Genomic DNA, 8,614 nt, shown 5'->3' on the forward strand with positions numbered 1-8,614 from the left:
AAGCTACACCTCCACCTGTGTTTTTTATTTGTAGGCTATACATTTAAGTGAACCTGAAACTACAGCTGCTGCTTTGGAAAATGACCACCAGGAAGTCCGTTGGATAATGTGACATTAAACAGAAAAAGGCTTTATTTATATGGACAGATGGAAGCTTCTATGTAAAAAGCTTTTATCATAGAGCTATCATGGAGGAACTGAATGTAATTTACAGACAGTCGGTGTAGGGCTAATGAACTGAAGTGACAGGAAGTGAGATTTGTTTTTGCATGTTGAGCCTACCCAGCTTTCTTCCTCTTCAATATTCACCTTCTTTTAGCTCTGTTCTTGGTCTCTACTCAGCTCTGTAGCTGCTAAATGCCACTGTTTTCATAAGGTGTTACTTTTGACTGTTAGCAGTTTAGTGCTGCACAGGTACCATGAAGTTAACCCGGTATGGGTTAATTTCCCTATTTTCCCATTTTGTATAAGTCTCTTTAACCAAGGGCAGCTGCAGATTCAGGTGATAATTTTCTGTAGGTTCATCACTACAATCCACCCCTTTCACAGTTTTGAGAGCGGGTTGACCACAGTGACAGTGTTGCTGTCAGTCTCTGTATTCATTTGAAAGTAGCCAAATGTCCAAAAGGTGCAAAAAGCAGACAAACTATTACAAGCTGCCCAAAATCAAATATAAAGTCACACAACAGGACAGAAGACAGCCCAATCTGGCAACACTACTCCTCTCATCTCCTCTCCTCATGAAGGTCACTCAGTCACACACTTGGTCGAACCAACAACTCGCATCTGTCTGATTTACACACAGCACGGACCAGAAACTCTAATCCAATCTCAGTCTGTGCTGCTGAGAAGCCCGCCAGAATCTCACACATTTACTGAACACCTACACGCACACACGCACGCACGCATGCACACACAGATGCAAACATACAGAGAGGTGAACACACAATGACAGACTGGCACACTCAGCAACCGTGCAGAGACAGACAGACACACAAATACAAGCACACATACATGCACCCACAGATTTTATTTGGGATGTAAAGGTTAGAAACAACATTGTAACACAATCTCATTTTGGGAGTTACCCATAAGCAGGAATGACCCTGTGGTCAAGGCTCACCTGCTTGTTTATTGGTTTGGTTTGTTTGTTATAAAGCTGCCTAGGGCCTCACTGCACCTCAGTCTGTAGCACACACACACACACACACACACACACACACACACACACACACACACACACACACACACACACACACACACACACACACATTTGTTCTTCTATACTTTTGAGGACCCTCTTGGACCTAACACAGTGCCTAGCCCTGACCCTAACCTTAATCATCACAACTAAACACCTAAGCCCAACTTTTACCCTAACACTAACTAACTTAATTCTAACTTGATCATTAAAACCAAGTCTGATCTCACAAAGATAGATGTACAAGTACACACACACACACACACACACACACACACACACACACACACACACACACACACACACACACACACACACACACACACATACACACACAGACAAAAGCACACACAGACAAAACTAGGGGATGGATGATTTTATTCCACCTCAAGAGGCAGGTGCCCTCGAGGTCTGCCACAGAGACAGCTCTTTGAAGCTGATGGAGGGAGATAGAGAGAGAAAGAACGAGAGATGGGGGAAGAAGGGTGGGGGCTATAGAGAGAGGTGGTTTGTGCAAGGGGGGGGTAGTCAGACAGGGAGAGGAGACATGGATGAAAGAGGACGAGGGAAGCAAAGACATGAAGACTGTAAGTACAAAAGGGGAAACTGGCAGCGGAAAGAGAAGGATAGAAAGAGATGAAAGATAAAGGAGAGAAAAGAGGAGGGGATGGAGCCCATGTCTCTGCACACGGCTCTCTAATACACATGACCTTTAAACAGCCACTCTCCACAGTCACTCCCTGTTCATCCATCCTTCATGCGCTTTTTTCCATTTCATTTTTTAGACTTCCCCCTTGTGTTTTCTTTATAATTGACACTTTTTTTCTCTGCCCTTGTCAGTGATTTCTCCTTTCCCTCATCTGTAACTGTCTGACACTTCCTGTATCCTCTCTCCCGCACTGATTTCTCTCCTCCCTATTCCTGCTCTCTTGGCCTCTCTAGTTCTTTCCTCTTACCATGTTCCTTGTCAGGAATGTCATCTTCTCCTCTTCCTCTCAGTGACCTGAATATTTATTTGTCGTCTTCTCTGTCCTGGTCAAGAGCTCAGTGGTGGACAGATAGGCAAGAATGAGAGAAACAGATAGACAAGCAGGCAGGCAGGAGGGATGGTTGTGGGTAATGAGTTTATCAACTCTCCTATTACTACCATAATCTCATTAGAGATATGGAGATCACCAGGGGAGCTGCTAAAAGGAGCTCGCTGGCCTGATGAGGCTCCCAGAGGAAACATGTGCGTGTATGTGTGTGTCAGACAGACATAGAGGAATAATGAGAGAGAGAAAGAGGATACTACATGTGTGGAAAGGCTCCACAGGGACCATTTCATTCCTCAGCGATAATGGCTTTAGCCACTAAATCAAACTTTCCCATTCACATTCACTCACACACTTAAATGTAATGGGCACTAATGGCACGTTGACTGATCATAGCTACACTTCTGCAGAATACAGAACAGCACAATGAAAAATAGTCCAGCAGTGATTGTCCAACTTTGCTTAAAATTGGTTTGGAATTAATGCTAGAATTAGTATTTGAAGAAAAAGATAATGGTGATATGAACAAGCAGCAGCAGCCTGAATACAGTTCGACGTGCTGGTTTCTTTCTTTGTTTGATGGCACCCAGCTGAGTCCTCACTTAACCTTGACAAATTGTACATTGTTTGAAAGCACAAAGCCTCATAATTCTGTCTGTGCGATACATTTTATGGCTCTGTCAAATTTAGTCAAGAATGAGCTTTGATGCATAACAGTCATCTTTCTACTTTAAAGGAATAGTTTGACATTTATTTCTTACTTTCTTTCTTTGCAAGACTTAGATGAAAGGATCGATATCCCTTGTGTGTACATTAACGTGTGTGTGGAGCTATAGCCAGGAGGCAATTTGGTTAGCTTAGCTTAGCATAAAGACTGGAAGACTCCAATATGCACTCAGAGCTAAAAGCTCTGTTTTTAGTCTCAATCATAGCTGGTTTAATTTACAAATTGATAAATAAGATGGTTTATCCAAGGAAGGTCTTCATGGCCACTGACTTCATTAGGTTACTTAATGTTATCATTTCTACTTCACAGTCATAGAATTACTGTACACATAATCTGCGTCGCTCAGGGGCATCTCAGAGGAGCTGATGCTTCCTTCACTGCAGACTGGAGACTGATATATCAAGACTCATGATTTAACCAAAGCCCCAAATTGGCTATGAGAGCCACTTTAATACTCAATTATTCTGTAGCCTTGTAGTTTTAAGCATGCATAAAGAAACCTGTCACCACTGCCCTTTTGTCCTACAGCTGAAGACAAAAGCAGACATCCTTTGATTCCAACATGATCTATCACCTTATTTTTGTTTTAATGTCAAAGAATTACAATTCTGTTAGATCTCAGAACAAGTGATAACATAAATTAATTATGGCAGTTTGTGTGATAACGTGATCATCCTCATCCCGAGCACAAACTGTCTGCAGCGCCTCTCCTCCACTTAGCCGTCTTATTTCACCAACATAAATTTTCATTGCCACTGCAATGACACAGTTACACCTGTCTATAAAATGTAACAGCACAAACCATTAAAGAGCTGGATGTACTGTAGCTATTTTTATGGTACATGGGCTATATTTCTAATATGATCATTATTATTAATATTTTGAAACAGGTGTGGATGCCTACAAGAAAAGATGGAACCAATTTCTACCCAGTTTAGCTTTCATAATTTTTTTGAGCCACAGTAGCGTTTTAGCTCTATGAAGTCACTGTTATTCAGTGATTTTGTCAGTCAGTCATTCACTTCAGCCCAGAGGAGGAATCATCATGATTTGGGTCATCCAGTGATTTTTCCTCTAACATGGTTATGAGTTATATGTTTTGACAGCTCTGAGATGGATTGCCATGAAATTTGGTACTCACATTCATGGTCCCCAAAATTTCAAGTTGTCCCACATTTTGATTTATGACCAATTACATGCAAAATGACAGTCCCATCAGCCTCAGCTGCACTGTATGTTTAGTGCCAATTGGCATCAACATGTTAGCATTGTCATTGTGAGCATTTAGCATACTGATGTTAGCATTTAGCCTGAGGCACTGTGTTTAAGTGCAGCCTCACAGAGCTGCTAGCATGGCTGTAAACTCGTAGGCTTATTTAATTCCAATTCCAATAAAATATTGTAGAGGTGTTACTTGATTCTTGACTGGCCACTTCGGGACAAAATGAACTGGGAGACGGTGTTGTCTGTATGGCAGGGGAAGGTGAAGTCAACCTGGCCTCCGCAGCAGATTAGACACAGACTGGTGCCATTGCTTTACTGTGAAATACTGCAGCTGAGGACAGAGAACAATAAAATTACACTACACACAGACACTAAAACACACACTAAAACACACACCGAGGACACAAATGCGGGAGCACACACACACAAACGGAGTTGTGTAACTGAATTGGTGAGGCGGCTGCTGGTTACATAGCAACCTTTAATAAACAACGGCTGTAAGATGGAGACACTGATAATGAGAGACACAGAGCGAGAGAGAGGAGTAATTGAACTCCGGCTTTCTGAGCGTCTCTGAGCTTTGGTTACTGGTGTTGAGTTTCAGAGCAGGGATTTGTTATGGATGTGTGTGTCTGTGTGTGTGCGTGTGTGTGCATTCGAGTGTACAGTGTGTTAAACAAAGCTGTAAAATCTTGAACTGACTGAGAGAGAAAGCACACACATGCACACTAGCAGAACTACACAACAGTGACAAACCGCTGATTTGAAAAGGAAACAGCAAAAGAGAGCAGCAGAGCTATGAATAGAAGGATCTCAGCAACCAAAGAAGATTTCTATACTTTGTCTATCTATCTATCTATCTATCTATCTATCTATCTATCTATCTATCTATCTATCTATCTATCTATCTATCTATCTATCTATCTATCTATCTATCTATCTATCTATCTATCGGATGGATGATGCACTCATTCGCTGTCTTGTCAGTTAAATATAAGGCTACAGTCAGCAAATGGTTAGTTTAGCTTCTCATACAGCATAATTCACATGTTACATATTGATATTATGATGAAAGGAAATTTCTATATAAAGTGTTGAGTCAGCTTTAGAGGTGCTGGTAGGTCCAGTGTGTAGGATTTAGGGGGATATGTTGGCAGAAATGGAATAATGTTCATTATTGTATTTTCATTAGTGTATAATCGACTGAAAATAAGAACTGTTGTGTTGTTATTACCTTCAAATGAGCTATTAATATCTACAGAGGAAGCGTCTCCTCCACCACAGAGTCTGCCATGTTGCACCGCCATGTTTCTACAGCAGCCTAATGATGTCACTGCTTGATCCACGCAGAAAAGCTGTCTATAAAGGAGCCAGTCTGCAACCTCACTGATAGACGCCACTAAATCCAAAACACTGGACCTTTAATGTTATTTGAAGTGTCTTTCCAAAATATTGCTTTGAGAAACATTTAAGGTGAAGTGTAGTTTTGGATTTTGGATTTAGCAAAAGTGTAATCTTGATGGGATAACGGGCTGAGGGATAACGTGTAAAGGATGAATGCAGTCAGTAGACGGTCCTATAAGAATACATGACCAATATGTGTTCCTTGGATGCACCTAAATGTGTGTGTGTGTGTGTGTGTGTGTGTGTGTGTGTGTGTGTGTGTGTGTGTGTGTGTGTAGGTGTGTGTCCCAGAGACAGAGAAAAAGACAGACGTTGAGCTACACCGGTGTTGTCATGTAATTGCAGCCTGGAACAGATCAGAGCCAAACATAACAATAGTGTGGATCTACAGCAAGTGCTTTCCAAGTGCTTGAGGCGCTTTCCAGTTTTCACAGCTACTTCAAGTGGAACTGTGTGAGTGTGTGTGCAAGCGTGCGTGTACTCTGTTTGAGTGTGTTTGCATTTTTATGTCTACAGTCCTGGATGAGGAAAAAGATACAGAGATAATTTGTGCATGAGAGAGATTATGTGCCTTGTGTGAGTGTGTATCTGTGCAGACTGCTGTACAGAAATAGAAAGAACACAATGTGTGTGTGCCTGTTGCTGTGCCTGTGTGTGTGTGTGTGTGTGTGTGCCTGTGTGTGTGTGTGTGTGTATGTAGACACTATTATATTATATTTTGAGAGCTGTGTAGCCACAGTCACTTTAAAGGGATAAAAGCTGGTCCTCATCAGATTCTGTGACCCAATTAGAAATTTCTACCATATTACAGCTGAAAATACTTTTTTGATTTTAAAAGTACTTTACTTTTATAGCAGCCAGTTCACTGGCCGTGCAGATGCTTAGCTAACTTGCAACATACACATCAACCATATGTGGGTACTATGCAGGAATTGTAGCTTCCTCTTGGATGCACGCTGCTTACAGTTGGCACCTGTTTGCTACCTTTTCATAAAGTCCTGACCTCACCTGTGCACTTATTGGCTGGGGGCTACACACCCACTGCCCAAAGGTTGCTGCCCAGAAACGTCCCGAAACTTGGCAAAAGAACAAGAAAACATGAAAATACAGGCAGAGGGCAGAGTCCTCCTCAGTGATGATTGACAGGGATTACTTTTTCATGAGTCCATAAATCCTGCATTGTGTAACTTTAAATACAATGGCACCGTGCTTGGTAACAGCTATCAAAATAAAATATATGAAAAAGTAATAAAAGAAACCCTTCAGGCTGAATTCCTAATCAGGTCACAGATTCTGATGTGTCACAGAATTTGGTGTAACACCGGCCAGCGGGGACTCAGTTCTGACCTCTCTCTCCGGTCCACAGTGGTTCGCGTCCTGTCTCTGGTGCTCTTGCCATCTCTCGTTGTCACATCTCAACACTGTCAATATACTCTTTTTCTCTCTGACTCTTTCTTCCTCAGTGTACCTGTTCCTGCCTCCTACGCCTCTTTACTTTCATTTCCCTTCAAATCCACTCAGCTATATCGCACACCAATAGAGCACGCTCTGCTCTCTCGGTGTGGAAAACACTGCAGTCTGTTACATCTTTCTCTGCTTGCTCTTGTGTGAACTTTTTGCCTTTTCCTCCGTTGGACTCTCTTTCTCCCTGCCTTCTGTAAGAAACTCATTTCTCGCTGTTAGTCTTTCCACAGATCCTATTCACCTCCTCTCTCTCTCTCTCTCTCTCTCTCTCTCTCTCTCTCTCTCTCTCTTTCTGTGTCTTCATCTCTGCTGGTGTGAACTCTCCACCTCCTCTTCCCTCTTCATGCTCCTCTCTCTCATCCCTTTCCATCTGTCTCCGTCCCTCGATCCCCCTGCCTTTGCATTTACACCTGTCTCTTTCCTCTCATCCCTCTTCTTCTACCTCACCTGCCTGCCTTGCACATATTTACCTCCTCCTTTTCTTCCTCCCAGTGCCTATTTCTCTCGCTCTTTCCTGTCTTCCTCTAACCGTGTGATGGGATTAAGGCCCCATCTGTCTCTCTCTCTCTCTGGATTTTTTGTTGTTTTTGGTGGCTTTGGCCTCATTTTCTTGTCATAATTTCTTTAATTTGCCTATTTCCCTGCCTCCCTCTCTCTATTTCTCTCTCCATCTTTCTTTATCTTTTTCTCCAGAGGTGAGCGGAGGTGGTGATGGGCGGTAGTACTATCAGTATGCAGAGTCATGGTGCTGTGGCTCTGCCGTCATTGATTGAACCAGCGGCTAAATATAGACACTGTTGAGGCTCAGCATCTTTTACCAGGCTGGAAGGAGGGATGGATGAGGGGACGGACGGGAAAGACACACAGGCAAACACACACATCTGTAAGATAGCGTTAAAGAGTAAATGGAGGATGCACACACAATAACTCATACATAAAGCAAACGCGTACACACAGCAGCACACACATAAAAAGGTTGAAAGGAAGCATTTTCACACACACAGACTTTCACACTTCGTCAGTACAGTCCCGCAGGGTGTTGGTTGTACAGAAAAATAATTCCATTTGAGTGAAGGAGGCGTAACACGGCCTGACCTTTTTACACATTCATAACACAGAGCTGCTGGAAAAATATTTATGGGACACACACATGCAGACACACACACACCAGTAAATCGACAGTAACTCATTCTTTTGTGGACAGATTGCTGTAGGCTAAAACAACATGACGAACTATTACTATTCAACACGCAGCATAAATCCAGGGCTGCAAGCCTCTCCACAAGCCGAGCAGAGAGGAAGAAAAAAACAGAGAGGGAGAGAGAGAGAGAAAGGAAGGCATGCAGCCAAATGGAGGGCTAGACCTGCAGGATGATAGACAGATAGAAAGACAGAGATCTGGCAAGTCAATTATAACCCAGACAGACAGGTAAAGTGAGAAGCAGACAGGTAAACAAACAGCCAAGCTGAAGAGATAAGCAGGCAGACAACCAGAAAACAACACCCCCGTGATCCAGAGGATTTTACGCAGATTAAATTCATCTCAAGAACGTGTTTCTG

Source organism: Chaetodon trifascialis, chromosome 15 (genome assembly GCF_039877785.1).
Source record: "Chaetodon trifascialis isolate fChaTrf1 chromosome 15, fChaTrf1.hap1, whole genome shotgun sequence".
NCBI lineage: Eukaryota > Metazoa > Chordata > Actinopteri > Chaetodontiformes > Chaetodontidae > Chaetodon > Chaetodon trifascialis.